The 14,737-nt window shown below is 42.3% G+C and overlaps 1 protein-coding gene and 1 pseudogene across 1 annotated transcript in view; both read left to right on the plus strand.

The window, feature by feature from the left end:
- Window positions 1-14,737, plus strand: part of ACSS1 (acyl-CoA synthetase short chain family member 1) — a 66,151-nt gene that overhangs the window by 21,998 nt on the left and 29,416 nt on the right. The gene's annotated exons all lie outside the window — the stretch shown is intronic.
- LOC136405650 (FMR1-interacting protein NUFIP2 pseudogene) lies at window positions 11,275-14,174 on the plus strand (annotated as a pseudogene).

Consider the following 14,737-nt stretch of genomic DNA (forward strand, 5'->3'; position numbering starts at 1 on the left):
TTAGTGGGGGCAGATCGACATTAAAGGAGGTAAATCTCATACCTGGTGTTTATTTAATGACTCCTAAGAGCCAGAATAATTTTAGGAAGTGAGCAAATTGTTCGTTCCCCTTAAATACAAAAACATGCACACATGGGCTTACTCCCTTGGGCTGTCATCAGGAAATGTCTAGGAAGGAGAGATACTTTCAAATAGTAACCATGAAAAAAATAGTTTTGATTTGAAGACAGATGAATAAATACCAGTGTCTTTCTTTCTCCGTTTCTTCTGAAATCTATTTCCAGCTGTGTCCTGTTTTGGGCTGAACTGGGCCAGGAGTGCCTTTATACCATCTGAGTTTGGGCAGGTATCATATTGCTTACAAATACTTGTAGTAGATTATGTCTTTAGCATTGAAATACATGATTCCCAGTTGATGCTGAGGAGTTGGCTGTAGCAGGTCTCCTTTCTTCCCCAAGGCCAGCCAGCATTTTACTGGTGTAAGCACCAGGGAGTAGGGTGGACTAGCAGCCACACTAAATTTGAGCCACTCCTTTTAAAAAAAAATTATTTTATTAAGTGAGAGGCAGGGAGGCAGAGACAGACTCCCACATGTACTCCAACTGAGATCCACCCAGCAAGCCCCCTACTGGGTGATGCTCTGCCTATCTGGAGCTGCTGCCCCATTGCTCAGCAAACAGGCTATTTTAGCACTTGAGGCGAGGCCACGGACCCATTCTTAGTGCCCAGGGCCAACTTGCTTGACCATTGGAGCCATGGCTACAGGAGGGGAAGAGAGAAGGGTGGGGGAGGGGGAGGGGTGGAGAAGCGGATGGTCGATTCTCCTGTGTCCCCTGAGAATCGAACCCGGAACTTCCACATGCCAGGCCGACACTGTATGACTGAGCCAAACTGCCAGAGCTGAGCCACTCTTAATTTATGTGGTTAAATAGAGTTGAGCTCAAGGGTCTGAGTACCTACCCTTTGCTCTGGGCAGATATCATGGGAATTTGGGGGTCCCTTTGGTAACCCATAGGTATCTAGAGAGGGAAAGTGGGGCCTTAGAGGGCTGGATTAGAGAACCTGGGCGATGAAAGGCTTCATGGCGCCATTGTGGATATTTAGGATTCTAAAGGGCTGTCACTGAATGACAAATTAGGTTTATTCAGGGTAGCATTAAAGGGCTGAGCTAGGACCAAGGGATGGAATTTGAATGGCTACAAATCTTAGTCTAACTTTAGGAAGACAGTCTCTCTACTGAAGAGACAAAGAGGTGACCCGGTGAGGTGGTGACTCCCAGCAGTGTGATGTTTAAACAGAGGCTGGACTGCTGTGTTCGAGAATGTGACAGTGAGCTTGGCCTGTGGTGGCGCAATGGATAGAGTGTTGACCTGGGAGACTGAGGTTGCTGGTTTGAAACCCTGGGCTTTGCCAGGTCAAGGCACATAGGACAAGCAAGCAGTGAATGACTGGGGTGAGACTGCTTGGGTTGATACTTCCTATTCCTCCCCTCTCTCTCCTCTCCTGTAAAATCAATAAATGAAATCTTTATACATATATCTTTTATTTTTAATTAAAAAATTTTTTTTAGTGAGCGGCAGGGCGACAGAGATAGACTCCCATGTGTGTGTGCACCAACTGGGATCCACCCAGCAAGCCCACTAGGGGGCGATGCTCTGCCCATCGGGGGACTTTGCTCCGTAGCTCAGCAAAAACCAGAGCCATTTTTTAGCACCTGAGGGGGAGGCCAAGGAGTCATCCTCAGCACCTGAGGCCAATTCACTTGAACCAATTGAGCCATGGCTGCAGGAGGGGAAGAGAGCAAGTGAGTGAGAGAGAAAGAGAGAGAGAGAGAAGGGAGGGATGGAGAAGCAGATGGTTGCCTCCCCTGTGTGCCCTGACCGGGAATCAAACCCAGGATATCCACATGCCTGGCCAATGCTCTACCACTGAGCCAACCGGCTAGGATATATATATATATTCTTAAAAAAAATGTGACAATGAGATTTCTGAACTCCAGGGAGGCTGCACCTTCTGCCCTTCAAGGATTCCTTTGACCTTGAGGTTTATGGCCTTGGCAGAGCAGATAGGAAGGGGAGTGAGCTTATAGATTTACCTGGATCAAATTCTTCATCAGAAATTTCTCCTCTGGGCCTGACCTGTGGTGGCGCAGTGGATAAAGCGTCGACCTGGAAATGCTGAGGTCACCAGTTTGAAACCCTGGGCTTGCCTGGTTAAGGCACATATGGGAGTTGATGCTTCCAGCTCCTCCCCGCTTCTCTCTCTCTGTCTCTCTCTCCTCTCTCTCCCTCTCTGTCTCTCTCTCCTCTCTAAAAATGAATAAATAAAATTAAAAAAATTAAAAAAAAAAGAAATTTCTCTTCTGGATGCAGCAGGAATGTGGGACCCTGCCTCCAGCCCTGGGCACATGTTGAGTCCCCTTGACCCTCCAGGAACACAAGGGTTGCCTCACTGTGGTCTACAGACCCTCTGACATGCCAAAGCTATGAGTCAACTGCCTAGCTCTGGCAGCCAAGTGACTTTGGCCCTTGTAGAGAAAATTCACTCATCTATTTCCCCTTTGTGGCCTTGCTCCTCCTCCCCATACCAACCTCTCCAGAGGCTTTCCTCACTGCCCTCAGCAATGCACCACCAAATGTAGATGATAAGTACACTTCACGCTCCCGTGCACGTACCTTCATTTCCCCAGTCAGATCTGTACTCCTGGAAGAAACATTCCCTCTCATTTCCTCTGTCTAATGTCCCACTCACCTCATGGTACCAAGAATGGGATATTTATTTATTTATTTATTTTTTCAAAAGAGAGAAGGAGGCAGGAAGGGAGAGAGATGAGAAGTATCAACTCACAGCTGCGGCACCTTAATTGTTTGTTGATTGCTTCTCATATGTGCTTTGATGAGGGAGCCCCAGCCAAGCCAGTGAGCCCCTTGCTCAAGCCAGTGACCTTGGGCTTAAGCCAGCAACCATGGGGTCATGTCAATGATACCACGCTCAAGCCAGCGACCACTTGCTCAAGCTGGTGAGCCTTTGCTCAAGCCGGCAACCTAGGGGTTTTGAACCTGAGACTATTGCATCCCATGTTGATGTTTTATCCACTATGCCAGGCCCTAGGATGATATTTTTAATATCTTAGGAGCTCAGTAAGATGAATTAGCCAATTTTAGCTATTTTAGAAAATTATTTCAAACAAAGATATCTGATGGGAAAGAAAATACCTGCTTAATGTTTGGCAGGGTCTCAGGTGGGTGATAAGTCTCAGTAGTGCTTGTGAGAGGTGCATGAGGTGGATGGTGCTTGCTGTTTCTTAGATGATTGTGTGGCAGCTGAGAAAGGTGAGCTCTGTGCTTGTGCAGCTGCTGTAGATAGCTAAGGCAGGTCTCTTTGTTGGGACAGTTCACATTTGTTCTTTGACTTCAAACTGCTGCCTTTGGTCTACAGAATGACAGGATTTGATCACTGTGGATCGGTGATGCACACTCAAGCTTCCACCTCCCCGAGTGCTGCCCAGAGGCCAAAGTCCTTGGAGCTGAACATGGTGCCTGGACTGGACTTGAGTTACTTCTCTGTGTCACTGACCATAGCTGCCTCTTCAGCACTGTCACAGGCCAGCCCAGCCTCCTCTCCTAGAGAGTAGTAGGGGTGTTTCTGGCCCCTGAATTTGAGGAACTTTGGTGTTACGGATGTTGGGGGGTTCTTTCTTCATCATAAACTTAGCAAGGGATAGGTAGGGTGCTAATGAAAGGTGTCTTTGTCCTCCTGAAAGCTTTAAGGAGAAAAGGTGAAATCCCACAGAAGCGAGTGGGAGCCAGCTTGGGCAGGAGCTGCTGGCAGTGGTGGGGCAAAGTGCAGGCTGGGCTTATGACCTGGTTTTCATCTAGTCTCCTTGCGTAATGGCTTTGAGAAGAAACGAAAGCCCCCTTGAGTTCCCTGCCTCAGGTGGGGGCCTCTCATCTGTATTCTGCTGTGGTTTTCTGGCAGCCTCTTGCTGAGCTTTACCTTTCTCTGTAGCCCTTTCCATGATGACTTGAACAGAGGGGAAATGCAAATGCCTGTGGGGCCTTGCAGAGCTTGAAGGCCGGTCTGACCCTGGCCTGAAGCTTGTCTGTAGAGGCTGTCGCTGGCCCACTAGTGGCCTCTTTGAGCATTGCAGAGAGCAGGGGTGTGGTCCCACCAGTATGCTGCCCAACTACAGAGAGTGTCACCAAACCCTTATCAGGGGCACCAGAATCAGGTTCTGTTCAGTGTTGCTCAGACCATTGGAATGAGACTATATTAAGTAAAGCTGAGCAGAAACTTTATTTTTTGATTGAGGAAGGAAAAGGGCAACTTATGCCCTAAAGACACCTTCTTTTTGATTTGAAGAAATAAGGAGAGTCTTAAAGGGTTGGTGGCAGGTAGATGGGTTTAGAGGTGAGGATTTCTGAGAAAAGGATGTCAAGATCTAGGGATTGCAAGGGAGCATGCTCAGTTTATAAACATGCTGGGAACAGGCCTGGCTGCACATTGTATTTCATTATTGTTAAATCACCCCTGGGCATGATTTTTAGCATACTAATGAAGGAAAGTTTGTCAAAAGGTCCCTTAGGCATGGCATCAGAGTAATGGTGGCGTGAGAGGTACCCTTGATCTCCCCCCTTGAAATGTCAACAAATTGAACAACTATAACAGTAAAGCAGCCTCATCTGGGCTCGCAATGTTGCCTGAAAGATCCATGCACTGAATGGACTGAAGGTGGGAAGGATGGAGAAAGGGGAAAGAAGATAAGATGCACTCTCAGTGGGCTCTGGATAGGAGAAAAACCCAGCATAACTGGGTCTCCTTCTGCTGGAAGGAGCAGAGAATTTAGGGAGATATTGAACCAAAGCAGCAGCAGCACAAGGGGTCACTGCCACTGTTCCCACGGTTTTCCAGCAGCCCACATGTGGACAGAGGCAAAAAATACAAAGTGTGGTCCCCCAGCCTTCCAAATCCCGCCTCCCCACCTTTGCAGGTACAGAGAGTGGCAGAAACAGACCCCACTGCTAGATCTACAGAACCACTCTCTCCCTTGAAGAGCAGAGGTGCTCCATGTCTGGTCTCCTGGTCTGTTGAAATGCAGGAATGAGCACCTGGAGGCATGAGATTGCCATTGCTAGAGCCAGCCATACACCTCACAGCACACCCCGCCCATCATCAAGACTGCAGCCTCACCTCCATCATTTCCAGCAGCTTCTCAGCAGAGGCTGGACTGGGAATTTCACAAAGCTAAAACTTATAATACAGCACCACCTACTGGAAGAAAAAACTCTTTTTGCTTGGGAGTTTGGGGAGATTTTTCTTAGAATTTTTTCTTTTTTCTAGTTTTTCCTTGTTTGTTTTTGATTATTATGTTTTGGTTTCTGTTCTTTGTTTTCTGTGTGTATTTTCTCTTATTCTTTATTTTAGTTTTTTTATTTAAAAATTATATTATCAGTTTTACCTTTTTATTTTCTTATTTTTAATTTTTCAACGTTGTTTTTGCTTGATTTTTAAAAATAATATCACTCGGAAATGCCCTCAAGGCAGAATAAAATCAAATACCATGGCTACCCAAGAAAGAAATGCAGTTCATAAAGAAAACGAAAACCCCAGAAAGCAATCTCAATCACATGGAAACCTTGGAGTTAAACGGTAGAGAATTCAAAACTGAAGTTCTGAAAATACTTAACAAGATGAGAGAAAAAACTAATAGGCAACTTAATGAGCTCAGAAAGCAAAACGAGACCTCACCAAGGAGACTGAAACTTTAAAAACTTGTTAAAAACTCAATACATGGATTGAAAAATGAACTAGCAAGTTTAGTTAATAGAAAAGGGAAGATAGGCCCTGGCTGGTTGGCTCAGCGGTAGAGCGTCGGCCTAGCGTGCGGAGGACCCGGGTTCGATTCCTGGCCAGGGCACACAGGAGAAGCGCCCATTTGCTTCTCCACCCCTCCGCCACGCTTTCCTCTCTGTCTCTCTCTTCCCCTCCCGCAGCCAAGGCTCCATTGGAGCAAAGATGGCCCGGGCGCTGGGGATGGCTCTGTGACCTCTGCCTCAGGCGCTAGAGTGGCTCTGGTCGCAACATGGCGACGCCCAGGATGGGCAGAGCGTCACCCCTGGTTGGGCGTGCCGGGTGGATCCCAGTCGGGCGCATGCGGGAGTCTGTCTGACTGTCTCTCCCTGTTTCCAGCTTCAGAAAAATGAAAAAAAAAAAAAGAAAAGAAAAGGGAAGATAGAGGAGAGAGCCAGTGACATTGAAGACAGGCAACTAGAGATGCTACAGAGAGAAGAGAGAGACTCATGAATTAAAAAAAACTGACAGAGCTCTACAAAAATTGTCTGAATTCACCAGAAAGAGCAGCATAAGAATAATGAGTGTATCAGAAGAAGAGGAAGAGAGGTAGAAGGGAATAGAGAGCCTATTCAAACAAATAATTAATGAGAACTTTCCAAACTTATTGGAAGAAGTTAGAGCCTTGAATCCAAGAAGAAAACAACATTGAGTTACCTCAACACAAACAGACCTTCTCCAAGGCACATCATAATAAAGTTTTCAAAAATCAATAACAAAGAAAGAATCCTCAAGGCAGCTAGGAAAAATAAGAACATCACATAGAAAGGAAGGCACGTTAGGTTATCTTCAGACTTCTCAGCAGAAACTCTACAAGATGGAAGAGAATGGAGCCAAGCATTCAAAATGCTGACAGAGGAATTACCAGCCAAGAATACTATATCCATCAAAGTTATCCTTCAAATATGAAAGAGAAATAAAAACTTTTGCAGACATACAGAAGCTGAGGGAACTTATCACCAGAAAACCCCCATTGCAGTTCATACTCAAGGGTGTTATTCTACCAGATACAAAGAACAAAACAAAACTATTGTACAACTAAAAGCTCCAACAAAGCTACAATATAAACAAGGATAATCTGAGACAACAAAAGCATAAAAGGGGAGAGGATAAAGGTCTGAAGTGGCTAAGGGGGATGAAGTGCAGAAGCACTCATAAGACAAAGGACTTGTATAAATGAAAAACATTTTTTCTCAGTAACCTAATGGTAACAATCCATGAAAAAAAGCAAAACTGAAAGACAGAACTTAAAAAACAGAAGAAATAGAGGGAAGGAGCATGGAATAACATCAAATAAAACAACAGACAGAAACACAGGAAAAAAGCCAAAGGAGACATAGCTACCAGAAAACAAAACATAAAATAGCTATAGGAAATCCTCAAATGTCAATAATTACCTTAAATGTAAATGGACTGAACTCACCGATAAAGAGGTGCAGAGGAGCAGATTGGATTAAAAAGCTGCCTTTAGGAGATACACCTAAGCTGCAAGGACAACAAAAGTAGATTCAAAGTGAAAGGTTGGGAAACGATTCTCCTGGCAAATAGTACCCAAAGAAAAGCAGGTGTAGCCACACTCGTAATTAGACTATGCTGTCTTCAAGACAACAAAGATAACTAGAGACAAAGATGGACATTTCATAATGATAAAGGAGGCATTGTGTCAAGAAAACATAACACTTCATAATACATATGCACGGAACCAGGGAGCAACCAAATATATAAGACATCAACTAACAGAACAAAAAGGGAGAGAGACAAAAACACAGTCATATTTGGAGATTTTGATGCACCATTGACAGCTTTAGATAGATCATCCAATCAGAAAAAAAAAAAAAAAAATCGGCCCTAAATGACACAGTAGACAAAAAAGATATAATAGACATATAAAGAATGTATCCCAGAACATCTAGATTTTACATTTTTCTCCAGGGTGCATAGAACATTCTCAAGGATAGACCATATGTTGGGCCACAAAACTAACTTCAGCAAATTCAAGAAGAGTGAAATTATACCAAGCATATTCTTTGACCATACAGCTTTGAAATTAGAATTCATCTACAAAAGGGAAGTAAAGAAACCTACAAAAATGTGGAAATTAAACAGCATACTTTAAAATACTGACTGGGTCAAAGAAGAAATAAAATCAGATAACAAATGATATATACAGATAAATGAGAATGACAACACAATATATCAAAACATCTGGGATGCAGCAAAAGCAGCAATAAGAGGGAAGTTTATATCATTACAGGCTTATATCAAGAAACAATAGAGATTCCAAGTAAACAACCTAACATCACTTCTTAAAGAACTAGAAAAAGAAGAAAAAATGCAGCCCAATGTCAGCAGAAGAAAGGAAATAGTAAAAATTAGAGCAGAACTAAATGAAACAAAAAACAACAACAAAAATAGCAATAGAAAAAATTAATACAACAAGAGCTGGTTCTTTGAAAAGATCAATACAATTGACAAACCCCTGGCTAGACTCACTAAGGAAAAAGAGAAATGATTCATATAAATGAAATTTGAAAGAAAGAGGAGAAATTACCACAGATGACACAGATATACAAAGGATTATAGTTGAATACTATGAAAGATTATATGCCACTAAATTCAACAATCTAGAAAAAATGTATGTTTCTAGAACTATGCAATCTTCCTAGCCTGAGTCACAAAGTAGAAAACCTAAATAGACCTGTAAGCAGGAAGGAAGTAGAAACAACTATCAAAAATCTCCCCCAGAAGAAAAGGCCAGGGCTAGAGGGCTACACTGCTGAATTCTACCAAACATTCAAAGAAGATTTGGTACTTGTTCTTCTCAAAGTCTTCCAAAAAATAGAAGAAGAAGCTATGTTCCTAACACATTTTTTGAGGCAATATAACTCTAATACCAAAACCTGGGAAGGACAACACACAAAAAGAAAACTACAGACCAATATCTCTAATGAATACAGATGCAAAAATCCTAAACAAAATACTAGCAAATTGAATACAACAACACATTAAAAAATTAATACATCATGATCAAGTGGGATTCATTCCAGGAGCACAGGGTGGTTCAATATATGGAAATTGATCAATGTATTACACAACATCAACAGAACAAAGAACAAAAATCATATGATCCTATTAATAGATGCAGGAAAGGATTTGATAAGATACAGCATGCCTTTATGTTTAGAACAATAAAATATATACATTTATATACAGAAGGAAAGTACCTTAACATAATAAAAACCGTATATGACAAACTATCAGTTGATATCATATTAAATAGTAAAGAATTAAAAGCTTGGCCTCTAAAATCAGAAAAATGACAAGGCTGCCCACTCTCCACTATTATTCAACATAGTACTGGAATCCTAGTCAAAGCAATCAGACAAGAGAAAGAAATAAAAGGCATCCATATTGGGAAAGAAGTAAAGGTATCACTTTTTGCAGATGACATGATCTTGTTTGTATATAGAAAACCCCCAAGACTCCACCAAAAAACCATTAGAAACAATAAACCAAAAGAATCACAGGGTACAAATTAATGTACAAAAGTCTACTGCTTTTCTACCACCGACAATGAAACTGCAGAAAGTGAATTTAAAAAGTTACAACAATGGAAAAATAACATACCTGGGAATAAACTTAACAAAGGATATGAAGGACCTATATACTGAAAACTACAAGGACTCAATGAAATAGAAACATATTTCATTTTCATGGATTAGAAGAATCAAAATAGTTAAAATGGCCCTATTACCCAAAGCAATATACAAATTTAACGTAATCCCCATTAATAAAATACCAATGTAATTTTTTAAAGAAATAGAACAAAAAATTGTATGGAACCATAAAAGACCCCCAATAGCCAAAGCCATCCTGAGAAAAAAGAATGGAGCTGGAGGTATTACAATACCTGACTTCAAATTATACTACAGAGCATAATCAAAACAGCATGGTATTGGCAGAAAAACAGACATACAGACCAATGAAACAGAATCAAGAGCCCAGAAATAAAACCATATATATATATATGGACAAGTAATCTTTGACAAAGGAGCCAAAAACACACAATGGAGAAAAGAAAGCCACTTCAATAAATGGTGCTAGGAAAATTGGAAAGCCACATGCAAAAGAATAAATCTTGACTATTGTTTGTCCCCACGCACAAAATTAATTCAAAATGGGTCAAAGACTTAAATACATGATCTGAAACAATAAATTACATTGAAGAAAACATGGCCCTGGCCAGTTGGCTCAGTTGATAGAGCATTGCCCTAGTGTGTGGACATCCCGGGTTTAGTCCCCGGTCAGGGCATACATGAGGAGCGACCATCTGCTTTTCTTTTCTTCTCTCTCCCCCTTTTCCTCTCACAGCCAATGGCTCAATTCAAACATCAGCTCTGGACACTAAGGATGGTTCAGTTGTTAGAGCATCGGCCCCAAATAGGGGTTGTCAGGTGGATCCCGTTCAGGGCGCTTGTGGATATCTGTCTCACTATCTCCACTCCTCTCACTTAAAAAGAAAAAAAAAAAAAAAGAAAATGAAAAAGAAGAAAACATAGGTACTAAACTTATGGACCTTGGCTGTAGAGAACAATTTATGAATTTGATCCCAAAGGCCAGGGAAGTAAAGGCAACAATAAATAAGTAGGACTATATCAAACTAGAAAGCTTCTGCACAACTAAAGAAACCAATAAGAAATAAAAAGAGAGCTAAACAAATGGGAGGTGATATTTACACACAACAACTTCGATAAAGGATTACTATCAATATATATATTGATATGGAGCTCACAAAGCTCAGCAACAAACAAGCAAACAATCCAAGTGAAAAATGGGGAGAGGACCTGAACAGACACTCTGCCAAGAAGAAATACAAATGGCCAACAGATACATGAAAAGATGCTCATCTTCACTAGCTATTAGAGAAATGCAAATCAAAACTACGAGATACCACCTCACACCTTTAGATTGACTGTTATCAACGAGACAGGAGAGAGAAAATATTTTGGTTCCTCAAGAAATTAAAACTGGAAACTACCATATGAGCCAGCAACACCTCTACTGGGTATCTACCTAATGAACTTGAAAATATTGGTATGTGAAGACACATACACCCTCATGTTCATCACAGCATTATTCCCAGTGGCCAGGACATGGAAACAATCAAAGTGCCCTTCAATGGAGGACTGGATAAAGAAGATGTGGTACACATATATACAATGGAATACTACTCATCCACAAGAAATGATGACATTGCTATTTACAACAACATGGATAGACCCTGAGAACATTATACTGAGTGAAATAAGTAAATCAGAAAAAGCTAAGACGTAGATGACTTTACGCATAAGTGAGATGTGAAAGAGAATTGTGGACATAGATGAAAGTGAAGTGGTTAACGGGGAGGGGGTGAAGGGAAGGGAAATGAAGAGGGACAAATATAAGGTGACAGAAAATGATTTGACTTTGGATGATGGCACAGAAAACAATCAACAGTTCAAATGCTATAGAGATGTTCACCTGAAACCTATGTGCAATTATAATAATCATTGATCAATGTCAGTCCATTAAATTTACTTTCTAAAAAAAAGAAAAAAATATCCACTTGGGAAGGGGTTGGTATTATCTTGGATCTTTCCAGTGCAGACTGTTTTCTTAGCTATGGTGTTGGGTTTTTAAACTGATTTTTGCCTGCAGGCTTCATTCTTCCTGGAATTTCCACCCTTTCCTGGCTTGTTCAGCCAGCTCTTGTTAGGGTGTATATGTTGGAGAATAAAAGAAGACAAGAAAGACAGTCTCAGATCCTGATGATGCCATAGCCTGAGCCTGCAGCCTCAGCCAGAGTCACAGCCGCTTTCAGTGGAGGAGAAGCCTGGCCAGCCGCAGCCTCAGTCTCAGCCTCAGCTCTAGCCCCATCACAGCCACTGCCACACACCCAGCCACAACAGCCACCATTGGCACCACCATCAGCCTGGCCATCAGCACGGCCATCACCAGCAGCCTCACCACTGCAGGGGTCCCCCAATTATGGGCCCGCGGGCCACATGCGGCCCCCTGAGGCCATTTATCTGGCCCCCGCTGCACTTCCGGAAGGGGCACCTCTTTCATTGGTGGTCAGTGAGAGGAGCATAGTTCCCATTGAAATACTGGTCAGTTTGTTGATTTAAATTTACTTGTTCTTTATTTTAAATATTGTATTTGTTCCCTTTTTGTTTTTTTACTTTAAAATAAGATATGTGCAGTGTGCATAGGGATTTGTTCATAGTTTTTTTTATAGTCTGGCCCTCCAATGGTCTGAGGGACAGTGAACTGGCCCCCTGTCTAAAAAGTTTGGGGACCCCTGGCCTACAGCATGGAGCCAAGGGGAACCCAAAGCCCAGCCAAAGCCACTGAAACATGAGCAGAGCACACCCTCCAGCAGCACCAGGAGACACCAAAGAAGAAAGCAGGCTTTCATGAACTGAAATACCTTTAAAGAACCTGGGTTCTGATGAAACCACCAACCCTATTTCTAGGGTCCTCAATGGCAACCAACCAAGTTGTAGAGACTAATCTGAAGTAGACTGTAAAGTCCAGCACCTTTGGGAAGGCAGGTATTAAAACCAGGAATTTTATTCAGAAAAACAGTATGGACAAAAAGAATGGAAAGTCTTACGAAAATAAATTCGGAGAGAAACAGTAAGTAAGAGTGATACTGTAGCAACTCCAGATGGTATTGTAACAAACAATTCTGGCTCTGTTACTAATGTGTTCATGGGCAGAGGAGCACATAATGATGGTAGTGGATCTGGGAGCAGATGTACCACTCCAAGAAAAAAAGCTAGGCTCAGTAGTGCCAAGGTTTGTGAAAAACTCAATTTATTAGTATAGGACAAAATAATGCAACAAGAGGCCAGTGTCTCAGCCTTAACACAGGGACTTGAAGCTCTCAAGCCTGCCTACAGTGAACAGAAGGAAATCTGAGTAGATGGTTCGAAGCCCATTTGGAAGTATGAGACTGGGCCTGGAGGAACGAGTTGAGGAGAACCTGCTGTGAGGGATTTACTGTGGGAAAGCTCTGATATTAAACCTGGCCTGAGCGGAAAGAGTTTGGTGATTGGCCCAAAGAAAAGAATGCTTCTGCTGTTGCCTCCAGAGGGGACTCGTGGACCCTATTTAAGCCTCTCCCAGTTTTTCCAGTGGACAGTAGCAGTACTAAAATAGTTCCTAAAGTAAGTTATACAAGCAAAGTTAAGGAAAACTTCAAAAAAAACAAAAAAACAAACCAAACTATACTGAACTCTTTCGTGTCACCATCTTCATCTTCATCCTCTTCACCGTCTACTGGAGAAACTCAGACCCAGTCTTCAAGTCTGTTATCCCAGGTCTCTACATCAGTGCTGCAAATCTTACTTTTGCCAGCTTTTCTAGTGGGCTTGTTTCAGCAGGGAGTGATGCTGGTGTGTCTTCTCTGAGGAGCCCCGACTGCTCACTGCTGCTGCTAATATGCTAACACCCATCTCTTCCGGGGCTGAGTCAGTTCTCAGGACGAGTCTGACTTCAGCTGTTGAACAAATTAGGTCTAGCCCTTTCATCTACCCTTCAAAGATGCACACTGTGCTAGTGAGCTCAGCACGGGTGGATCGACCTTCTCACACCGATCAGCAAAACCTGGGGGATATCTTCCAGAATGAATGGGGTTTATCACTTATAAATGAGCCCAGTGCTGGTCCCGAGACTATTATTGGGAAGTCATCAGATCATAAAGTGATGGAAGTGACATTTCAAAGGTTATCTCCTGCTCAGATTTCCTTTTGTTCACTGTAGGCAGGCTTGAGAGTTTCAAGTCCCTGTGTTAAGGCTGAGACACTGGTCTCTTGTTGCATTATTTTGTCCTATACGAATAAACTGGTTTCTCGGGGGCTGATGCTATCCCATCAGCAACTGAGCATCCCGTATATTCCCCAAGGCTTCAAACTGGGAAAACGGACTTGTCCTCAAGTTATGGGTAGCATACTAAAATCTGGGATCACTAGTGAGAACCCAGACCTGTAGGTGACCTGCAAAAGTCAGACACTAGTAGTCAAGATGATTTAGTGTTTCTCTTAAAGGACCAGGAGATAGGAAATCCAAGTCCTCTGGTGTCTCCTATGATACTTTGTTAGGCTCCACCAAAGAGCAGAGATACCAGAGGCGCCTGGGAATGAATGACAGCTGGGGTTCTTTTGACCCGGGGGCTGCTGTTCTGTATCACACTAAAGAAATGCAGTGTTTGGAATTTGCAGGAGCAAGATCCCTAAAGGATAATCACTTACATTGCAGCCGTGGGTAGTCCAGATCAATGAAGGAGCAGACTGCCATTTATAACTTCTTGGCAGCATTGGAGCCGCTGCTCATGGGGCACATGAGGCTTTGATGCTCCTAGATCTTCAACACAGCCGAGAAACCATAAGTAGAATCATGGGATAAATATACATATATGCATATATAGTTATATAATATATATTTTCAAAAAGGCAACTGAAAGGAATTGGGACTTCTTAGGGAATCAGATTATTTCAGACTACACGTTGTTATTTAATCTCCAATACTGAATAGTTTTTCTCTAGTTTCTTTTGTTTTTGTGTTTTTAAGTGTGAATTAATGAGTACAAGTGATTGATGAATTCAGGCTTATTAACAAGTGTGAAAAAAGGAAAGTAGAAGTTTACAGATTTACTAATGTGACACAACCTGGTGACAAGAGGAGGACCTTGGTTTCCCCTTATTCTGTCCTTCTCTGTTAGCTGTTTTATTAAATAAGTTAAATCAGACCACATATAGCAGAAATGGGAAAGTGGTTATTTGCAAAGTCCGGGTCCTGCCAGACTGGCACTGGAACAAGGTGAAATTTTGTCTCCAGCTCACGT

Source organism: Saccopteryx leptura, chromosome 5 (assembly GCF_036850995.1).
Source record: "Saccopteryx leptura isolate mSacLep1 chromosome 5, mSacLep1_pri_phased_curated, whole genome shotgun sequence".
Lineage (NCBI taxonomy): Eukaryota > Metazoa > Chordata > Mammalia > Chiroptera > Emballonuridae > Saccopteryx > Saccopteryx leptura.